An 11,498-nucleotide genomic window follows, 5' to 3' on the forward strand; every position below is an offset into this window, starting at 1 on the left:
TTTAAAATCTTCAAATGTCATTTTTTCTCTTAGCACTGGATTTGGTATACTGATGGAGGCCGGGGTGCTGCAGGTGACTGTTGCATGCTGAAAAATGACCATACTCAGACAGAAAGGGGAGCAGCCATGTGGATCATGTTTCACCCGATCACACTGTTTCACCACATTGTATCTCTGTCACAGATGGTGAGCTTCAGGTGCAGTCATCTTCGGGGTCACAGAATGAGACATCAACTCATCTCTCCCTCCCCCCCCCCCCCCCTTTCTCTCTCTCTCTCACACTGTCATTTTTCTCTATGTGCTACTGTCTGTCTCCATGTTTCACACTATTGCTCTCTCTCTCTCTCTCTCTCTCTCTCTTTTGCTTTTCTCTCCATCTATGACACTGTTTGTCTCTATCTGTCCTGTTCACTGTCCCGTGCATGTCTCCCTTCACAGTAAATATTCTGTATGCAAATCAGATGAAACAATGCAGCACATCTGAAAATGTAGATGGCTGACAGAGGCATTTTCTGATTTCAAAGACTCTCCCCGCTGCTCAGCTCAAAAATAGCCCACCTGCTGTATTACACACCACACACCCAGAAGGAGCTCAGACACATGCAGTGCGATCAGTTTCTACACAGTGTGAAGCCCAAGGAAACTTCCAGAACTCATTCAGACATATGCTTCATTTCTTTTTTCGACTTATTAAATAATTTAAAAAAATATCTAAACTCTAGATGAAGAAGCCTGTTTTTACGCTTTTTTTGTGAAGGTTCTAATATAAGAAACAGCAATAGGTGACTTACATGTCAGCAGTACTCAAAGAGGAATACAGAATAGCAACTTATTTTTAGGTTGCGGAACGCTATGGAAACATTGTGTTTTTGTGATTGTGTTAGGCCTCAAACCCATCCTTAAAACATTTTCCTGCAGAACAAAAACATGAGTTTCTCTGGATATAGTTACAACGTAGTTGGAAAGTTGTGGTTTGTGAGTGGTAAAAGAATAGTAATGAGTGTTGTAAAAATGTTGCTACAATGTTGTTCACCAAAACCAATTGTAAAATGTTGCAACAACATTTTGCTATAATTGTGTTCCATCACCTGAAAGGTATTACTCTGCAAATAATTTGGCAAAGCTTTCAAAATTCTGTTCAAAAGCAGCTCAGAAGGTGCCAACCAGATAATTTATCCGTGCTCTAAGGGCATGATAAACTATACGAGTTCAAGCCATGGTAAAAAATTTCATGCATGCCTGCGTTACATTTTATGGCAATACTTGGGAGGGCAATTAAAAAAGCAATGAAGTCGGGGTTAAAATGTTGTTCTGAGTATCAGTACTTGTACACTCATATAGGCTGTGTTCTGATTATCTGAAAAAACAATATAACTGAAATTATCACACATCAGAATAAGTTTTAACAGACAATTTGTATGAATGTATTGAACTGCACATCCATGTCACTTTGGCGATATTTAGCTTTTGATCTTCTGTAAATCTTTACCCTGAATGTATTGATTTAAAACCCTGTGACCCCCACCGTGATGTGACAGGTTTCCTGACCTCTGGCTGGGAATCTGTTCAGAACAGCTCCTTTCAGAAATCTGAAACAGCAGCTGCTCCCTATTCTCTCCACCGATGTTTTTCCAAACATTAACCATAGAGGCATCAAAGGGTTACTGCTCTGTGGATTTAACAGCCTTTCATGACTTTTATGGCTTTTTTTTTAATGGCTTCATGTTGGTACCTCTAATGCGCCTGTGATTATTTTGCATTAAAAACAGGTTGTAGAATACACTGGGAGGGGGCTGGCTTTTCTAGGTGATGGTAGAAGGAGATGGAAGATGTGTGGTGTCAAAAGGACATTGTAGTGTGGTGTTATTTTTCCTACTTTGTTCAATTTTATCATATCAATATAGGGGAAAGTAAATCTACACATCCACTGTCTCATAGTGACAGAGGGGTCGGGTCATAAACTCTCTATGTGTCTGCTTGATATGACGTGCCCAAACATGCACATCCACAGAAATAGGAAAAACCCCAACAACAACTTTGTCTGACTCTACACCTGCCAAGCAGCTAAAAGTTAAGCCTCATTAAAATACAGACTCCTCTTAACGACACAAAGTAGATCCCTAGCACAATCAGCGTATGTTCTGCTGGAGGCCACTGCCTCTAACATACCATTACCATTTCTACGTGTTGCATTATCTTGACATATTAGGCTTTCCATATTTTGAGTCTAGACCCCAGTATTCATCACTTAATTTCCTGAGATAAGGCTGTTTTCCCCCCCTTCTCTCGCTACATTAATTAAGTCCTTTCAAAAACATGCTAATCATGTAATGGCAAATAGTGACACTAAGGGAAGAGCCATTGTTTGGAGGCAGTTTGAATGCAAATTGGCAAAACAGACTTAATTGGCACATTTTCTACGCTATCAAGATCCTCAATGGACTTCAAAAGCACTCAGCATTTTCATTATCACTGGAAAGTAAGAATAGTTGCGCTTGTAGGTGTTTTACTCTCCTATAAATCTCTCCTTGGGTTTAACAATTAAAGGCGGGCTTTCTACAAGCTGCTCTACAGCAGTATTTTATGGTTTTATGGATTAAAGTGTGTCGCGTGCTAATGAGGTTTCGATTTTTAAGTCCTACAGTATTAGTATCCGCCATTTAAATATAAAATATCTGCACAAAAATGATACAGGCTACATACCGGTGCTAATGATTGTTGAGCGCTGACCACTAACTAATGTGGCAGAGAGGGGCAAGTTCTCTGAACAAATAAACACCACTAACGACCTCCAGGCAGCTCCCGGTTTCTGTTTTCGTGTGCCTCGGTCGGTGTCACGGTTTATCAGATGTTCTTGGCTCCCCTGCCGTCTGCATTTGGTTCCTATTTAAACATCTCAAAGCCAATAAAGAAGTGAGTCAATTAAAAAAGCCCAGACGCTTCATAGCCAGGAAATGGGCCAATTACAGCCACCCCGGGGAGCAGCCATGAGTTAAAACTGAAATATCTTTTTTTTTTTCTTTTCTTTTTTTTTAAAGGCAATGGTTTAGTGTTTCAATCTCCCGGCTAATCTCCAGAGGCAACGTGACAGTGTGTCGGTCACCGACAAGGGCCCCTGTCTGTCATCTCTCAGTCTCGCATTCAGTCTTCCTGTTAATTCAGCAAATTGATGCGAGCAAAGGGCCTCGGACCGCGGAGGGAGGTGCGAGGGGAACGAAATGGCGGTGGTCTTTCTGCCTGCTTCCAGCCACAGGGGGCCTCTATGTCGTAAAATCCTTTTCCAATCAGGTCGTACTGCGTAAAAACACCGGGGAGAAAGTGAGATGCTAAGCCAGAGTGGGAGAGGTTTCTTAATTGTTTGAGCTGAGCTGGCTTTTTATGTCTCTGCAAGGTTTTGGAGTGTGCATCTACTCTCTGTGCAGAATCAATCAAAAAATAATTTTCTTTTATTCCAAGTCCTTATTTAAGTTCAAAGGGATAACTATGTGCTGAAAAGTATTCAATAATTTGAGCCAAGTGATTAGTTTTCCACACCCACACTGAAGATTTATATAAGAACATCAATAATCTTAAATATCATTCTATAGAACAGCACACACACACACACACACACACACAGATAGTGAAACATACATATTTACAAGTCAATATTAACACAGAAATGTTTAAATTATTGACCAAGTATAGTTGCAGTACCTGATTTAATCTCTGATGAAGGGCTCAGTCAATGCTTGACTATGACTATGGACTATCCCAATGGTTTGAAAATTTGTCCCTGAGGCCACTTGTGCATGCTGATTTCCATGCAAAAAAATAAATAAATAAATCCAAGCCCTGATCTAGCATAATGTCTAGTATGTATTGAAGGGTGATTTATACTCTTGAGGCCACAGAATGCAATGCATGCCATGAAAAATAAATGTTCCATATTTATATCCCAGGATTTTCAATAAATCAGATCAGGCAATGGTTTAATTTTCTATAATGTTCTATATGGCAAGTCATTCCTTTGGAAAGAAGAAGCATTTTTAAATTGATTAACTGATAGACTATAAGATTAATTAAATCACTAGAATCCTTATTGGTGAAAGTGGAGACACTTGGTCACTGAATCTGAATCATTAACGGAAGACAAATAGAATGTTAAGTTTACGAACAAAAACTATGGAAGAACCTATACATGTTGCCAATAACATTAACTGATGCAGAATGTGGCTGCAACACAAACAAATATACACAAGTGTTTGTGTATCGCTAAGCTATGTTAGTTGTCAATATATAATCATCAAAATTTCTGCAAAACCCTTTAAAGAAAGAAGATGATTAAGGATGCTTTAAATGACTAATAAAACTGTTTGAAATATGATATTAAGGTATGGGCTTAACTATAATTTTACTCAGGCATTTCCATATTGTACTGTGTGTCAAGAAATTATTATTTCAACTGTAAAATTGCTTCACAATTGTGTTTATTGTCTGTCAGTTGTAAATACTGCTGTAATTGCTGTTTACATAAGGCCCATAATTTCTTCCAACCCCCTAAAATTGCTTTAGTCGCATATTAATTTCCAGGTGACATATAAATCACCTTATGTGGTAGTCCCAGGAACTTGAAACACAAAGACTTGCTGTACTATAATAAATAAGCCTGCCAATGAGACTGGGTTTCATTGTTTCATCATTCAGCACGCCCTGACACCCTGCACACATGCAGCCCTACCATCAATCCAACTGATAACATCGCCTCCACTAGGGCTCAGAGAGGATGTTTAAAGCTATGGTCAGATGTAGATTGTTGTTTGGGTTACATATAAAGTCATCCCCCTTACACCCTTTTCCACGACCGCCTTTATCGTGATGGCTATTTTAACCTTCGAGAGTATGACTGAAAGAAATGTTAGAAATGTATTTGCAGAGAAAACAAATGAACATTTTGAGAATTTTCACTTGGTTTACCATGGCTATTAGTTTTTTCATATACTGTGTGTTATATATATATATATATTTTTTTTTTTAACTTTGAGATTAATAAATGTGATTTTGAATGTTTATGTAAATTGTTTAACGTGAAGGGGGCCAGGCTTTGAAATGTGCACCCCCATCCTTGTTTTATCAGAGAGTTATAAGCATTAGACTAGCTAAATAGAATATTAGTGCTGCAATTATCAGGGGTATTTTATAACCACATAAATGCAACATATTGGTCGTTGAGGAAGCAAAATGCCTTTTTGAAGTGCTGTGATTGGCAAAGCTGGATTGTATTTGAAATGCATTGTTTTATGCACCAGCGCCAATGTGACAAACAAACATGGGCTCAATTCACTCCGTATAACTGATGGCCTGGAGGCGACTGTAAAGCACTTCGGAGAGAGCATAAAAGATGGCTTTGGATTGGAGATGGATACCTTTTGTCTCCGATAGCACAGCCAGATGGCAAAGAGAGGGTTTATACTGGGAAGGGAGGATCCAGAAATATTACGCATTTATCCTGTTATACCTTTAAGAGCTGTGGTATTTGCTCCTGAATTATTCTTATGCGCTTGAATTCATCATTATTTATACACATTTTATGTTTAGTAAATTTAAAAATATTAAGTGTCTTGCACAGGGAAATGTAATGTCTGAGACAGCCATGTACCGTAAAGTCCTTGCCTTTCTCCCAGGAATGAAGTACAACTATGCATCTGTTTCTGTGTGAAGTAATAAATTGTGGCACACAAATTGAAATATAGCCTTTAACAGAGACAGTTTTAGCAGAGACTGCTCAGGTGTTAGCATTAGCCGTAACGCTCATAGGAATGAACGGTAGCAACAATTAGCAAATCTTCCATTCACTGTCAATGGCTGCACTGTGGATTGTGGGTTTTGCTACAAAGGAGCGCTCAGCCTATTGCCAGCTGAAAAAAATGAATGAAAGCCCACTGGAGACTTCATTAAGGGCACTATTTAAGCCCTAATAACAATTAAAAATCTTTCATTCTCATTTTTTCTTCTTGATGCATGAAAAAAACTTGCAAACTCCCTCAATGTATGGTGAATCATGAGCATGACAATTCATATTTGTCTATCTAAAAATGATACAATGTTCCAGTTTTGACACTGAAACATTTTTACAACAGAAAACCACAACATACGGCATCTCATTTTATGGAGTTAGGACCTCAGCTCCAAAGAGCAGCATATGTCAAAATACCAAATGGCATTGTGCTGCCATCCATTTTATCTGCTCCAGTTGACATATCTCCTCATTTTATCAAAGTATCTCTGCTTTTAATTACACCCATAGACTTCCTCCCTTTTGTTCTCATTTCTGGATGTGTTCCTGTTGTGTTTATTTTGGTTACTACTGAAAAGTCACAAAAAAAGATTAAATTAAAATTTTAACACTCCCTACACCAACCAACCCCACCCATTTGCTGATAGATAGATAGATAGATAGACAGACAGACAGACAGACAGACAGACAGACAGACAGACAGACAGATCTAGTGCATCTTAGTCATATGCCTCAGATGACACCAAACACATCAATAAAGTGGAAACACTATGACGTTTCATCCCTGACACAATTTTGAAATGAACCCAGGTTTTGTCATTCATTGCCCTCTCCTTGAACCTAAGATGGCCACTTTCCTTGACTGTTTGCACAAAGCAGTCGATAACATTCGGCCAGATTTGTTTTTCAGAGTTCTAAAAATAGAAAGAGCATGTTTCCTCTCACGCCTTCTTCTTTTTCCTGTTTTGTCATTCCTAGGCGGTTGTTTTACGCTCTGCCCTTTTTCCAGATGCTGCCGGCAAATTACCCTGATTTTTCCATTGCGGTCCATGTTATCTCATGATAACCACTTGATTCTTTGGCTCCATTTCTTCCAATACAGCTATGCAGTGCCAAAACTGCTAGCACTGTCTCTACATGCCGCAAGCGTAAGAAAACCATGAATATGTGGGTTTTATTAGCATTTTGGGTTTTATTCTGTGGTTGCAGTCATCTGTATAGTTTGTGCAGCAGTCATGGTATTGTGATAAACCAACACATTCCTCCATCAATTCCACAGCCACCATGGTGCCACCTTCAGCTTGAACACTGGGATTCTTGGACAGAAGCAACACTGGAGAACTGACCGAAACAAGCCCGCTGCCTTTACTGTATGTGGGGCAATGGGAGAGAGAGAGAGAACATGACTGACAACTAAGCAGATAGCATGCGAAGTGGCCTATCGAGACATTGAGAAAGTCATTTATTTGTTTCTCCACCTTTGTTTTATCTATTTATTTATTTATTTTGTAAATTAATCGTCTGCAGAATTGCTCCGTCAACTGCAATGCCTCACTTCTTATTTTAGCAACCGCGAGAGCTACCGTTTTCAGTGCCTGTATTGTCAGTGTTGTGATGGCAACCCTTAGTCCCTGTCTATAAGCTCAAGTCTGATAAATTTGCACATGTTGTTGTTTCACACACACATGTGCATCCCACGTAGACAGTAGCCGAGTGGCACACAATTTCACAAGCTTTTATTGCTTTCAGCCTTTTTCTACACACTTCCTGCCATGTGTTTTGTGATATTTACACAAAGGTCCTGACAGAATAATGTTAGACACAGCTGGACACGCCAACTGACAGCCCCAGCAATTCCACAATCTTCATGCAGCAACATATGTACACATACACCCAGTGTGCAAAGATGTGGATAACCGGTGATTCGCAGTTCACACTTCGTTCCACCCTCCCCCATGAGTTACAACCAATTCGAGTGTGTGACTCGAGGCCAGCGGGCCAATGGGGTGTGTGTGTCTCACAGTGTCATGGTATCATGTTCTCTAATAGCTGGACAGCTGTGGAACCGAAACCACACCCCCGCCACGGAGAACCACGCTTCTAGGAGCATGACTAAGAGGCTTAGAGGCCTTTCTAGATCTGGGGCCCTTTGTAACCACCCAGCCAGCATGTTCCCCCGCTCTGTGGTCTAGAGATGATGAATACCGTACTGGTTTAGCGGCTATGGTTTCCCTATCCGGTCCTAGAATTAAGTTTTTTCAGGCTGTTAAAGTTTTGAACCCATCAGCTGGGTGTTCCAGCTGATTTATTAATTTCATAAAAAGATGAAAAGACTTGGCAGCCCTGCTGTTGACACTCCTAAAGCCTCAGCGCAGAGTCCTCTGTGTTTAATTCCAAGTTGCCAGACTCCACAGTAATTATAATGAGACACACAAACCCTTGCACAGGCTGCTCTTTGATGGGGGTTCGCATGCAAGCCTGTCATGTTTTTTTGCTTAGCTGGCTGTTTTTTTCCCCCCTCACACTGTGAGGTGTTTTCATTGGCCCGTCACCCACTGTACCAACACGCCCGTGACACCCCAGCATGGGCAAACAGAACCAATTGGACATGCTCTATAAATCATCACCCACATGCCTCCATCCCAGGATGGAAAAAAAGGAGGGGGAGGTGGGTGGGAAGGGTGGGCACAAGCAAGGGGGAGGAAGGAGGAAGAGGGGAAGAGAGAGGAACAACTGGCAAGCATTCCAGTGGAGGAAATGGAGAGGGTATTCAGTATCAGCAGCTGGAAGCACTCAAGGCTTTTGGAAAACAAAAAAAGACGGAGAGAAAATGAGATAGACGGGAGTTACCAGCAGCCATGGGTTTACAGTGGATGAGCACCAATAGACTGAAGGCCACAACAGAGAGCAGTGCCAGGTGTGTGCAGGACTCGGGCCAGCGTGAGCACACCTCAGCCCTCACCAGGAAGTCTCGCTTGTTTGAACTTTATGTTGTGTGCTAAGAATAATAAGGATCGAATACCGCTCGTACTGATTCGCGATTAACACGTCCCCTCTTTTTAATGTCTGCAACAAAAGCATTATCAAGGAATACTTGAATTTTACAATAAGGATTTACATATTGGCGCATCTGTGGTACAGTAGTTTCCATAAGACATACGTAGTCTGCTTCCTGTAAAGCATTGTCATGTGGGCATTGGTTCCCCACTCTTGTTTATTAATGTTTAATTTATACTTGCAACTATTCGTTGGCATTAAAACACAGTTTACAAGATTGATGGCAGCACACGCTTGCCAAAATTGAGTGCTATACTGCGGTGTTCTCAGCTTAAATGTTATGCTTGTATATCATTTGGCAATATTCAGCTCATTTAGCATGTAGGAAAACAGGTGATTGCACTTCCTTCGCCTGCTTGTAAATATTTTGTTAACAACAGTTAAATTTCTCCGGTCGATTCCTCCTGGCTCTACATCTCCGTTCCTGGCCATGAACTTGGGGTGTGTCCGCATTCTGAGATTCAGAAGACAGTCTTCATCCTCTCTGTATCCGAATCAGTGTAACTTGCACTAGCACTTTTAGAAGGGAGTGCTGTATACTTTTTCCACTTGTGAAAATGCACATGGTCATCAGAAAAATAATTAAGACGTCATATTAAGTGCATGTTATCTACTACAAATATGATTTTTGGTTATTATTTCTGTAGAAATGCATAGCTAAGCCTCTGCAGTATGCTTGATGTTCTTTTTTTTTTTGGTTTTGTTTTTTTCTTCAGAATCACTCCTCTCTGATGCCCTCCTGTTCAGGGTTGACTGAATGTCCACAAATGTGCATTCAAATCTCTACCATATTTGCCTACTCTGCCTTTTAGATGCAATACCTAGTTGCATATATGTATATTGCATTTTTATAATCAGAAAAGCAGTTAGCTTTCCATTACAATTTCTCAGTAATGTCATTACCTTGGAGCAATAAAACTATTAAAAACTGCCAGTTACTTCACGTTTTCATTCATGAAAACATTAAGGTATGTTGTTTGTTATAAAGGAGACATACTCCTTTATGTATAATGAATTGTAAAGGTGCGGGGCAGTGGATTATGCTTTGTCCAGAATGAATAATGTTTTAGCTACAGAATTCGCTGCAAATGCACCTCCCCTGCAGAGGCTGGCAATCAAGTTTCTATTCCACTCAGTTCTCCATCAGCCCCTGCAAATATTTCCCATCAGCCCCTGCAATTGTTTCCCATCTGCCCCTCTTTCTGTACACAATTGGGCTTAATTGCAAAAGGCCTTCATTCCTTTTAAAATCGGAGAAAGCTGGGAACTGAAAATGTGAATGTTAAACCAAATCACTTCTTTGTCACCCCTGACAGATAAACTGCACATAACCTGGATTCCAAGGCACACTGTGATCAGATTGGACGATTCACAAAGCGTCATCTTGATCATTTTCTACCAGTTGTAAATAATATTCTGTGGCACCTTCTTGCCTCTTCTGCTTCTCTCCCAAATCAGTGGAAGTGCATCCATTCAAGTGATTTTATAGCTCTTTCTCCCACTCTGCACTTTCTGCTTCAGTAACCTGCAGCATGTAATCAGAGAGCTCAGAGAACTTGCAAAAAATAAGATCTCAGTGGGATGAACTAAAGACACACCTGCAAGCGTGTCTTTGGGCATTTGAGAGTAAATCTGTTTCACCACATTCAGAAAGACAGAAGAAAGGAGAACACTGGGAGTATCGCATGTTTTCAATGAGCCCCTCTTCTAATGACTACTCACCCTAACCCACCATTTACAACCAAGAGTAATGTAATCTGAAAAGCAGATCACAGAACGTGTGCGATCTATACAATAACATCATGTTTCCTTCTGCGTCTATTTGAATGTGAACCAGTAAAAGGAAATTAGGCTTTTCAATCTTTCTTAATGTGATTTGCATGTTTTTTCATTTGGTAGTCTATCCATTAACAAGAAATAACCAAGAAATTGAAGCCCAGTTCACACCACTCCACTGAGCCAAGCACAACAGTCATCACTTCACGTTCCTCCGCATATTAATTTGCTTACAGTTTACTTTGGAAACACATTCTAAATGGACGTTAATTTGTTTTGAACCCAAGCTTAAAAGCATTAAGGAATGTTGCGGTCTAATCATACATATATCATTGGCAGTGTTATGTAGTATGAACTGTGCTACCGGCTTTTCAATATGGCTTTTCATGACTTGCTGAACCTCACTTCCCTATACACAGAGCCAGCTGTATACAGCACGTCTGAATATGTTCCGTTTCAATGCCAATTAAGATCAATTACTCGTTTCACTAAATGCACGTACATGTAGCAAGGAAGTGCAGTTTACTTTAAGTGTAACTGCAGCTGTAACAGTTGTCTATTTACAACATGATCTTGGAGTTGCACAGGTCAATGGTAGGTCGTGCGGATCTGGCATTCGAGCAGATCCTTGTTTTTAAGGAGGGGATCGTTAGATTTTTAGGACCTAACACAATCAGTACATTTAAATCCTATCTCGCACATAGTCCCATTTGTGACCCGTGAAAAGAACACATACGTGTTCTTCACAATTTCTCAATTAAAAATGGAGAAAGTGTGAAGGACATGTATGTAGTCAAAAGAAGCAGCAAGTAAAGTTTTTTAAACAAATATACAGGAAAACAGTACAGAAGAAAGCCAAACAACAATTATTATTCTAATTTTTTTATTA

This window comes from Anguilla anguilla, chromosome 6 (assembly GCF_013347855.1).
Source record: "Anguilla anguilla isolate fAngAng1 chromosome 6, fAngAng1.pri, whole genome shotgun sequence".
Taxonomy (NCBI): domain Eukaryota; kingdom Metazoa; phylum Chordata; class Actinopteri; order Anguilliformes; family Anguillidae; genus Anguilla; species Anguilla anguilla.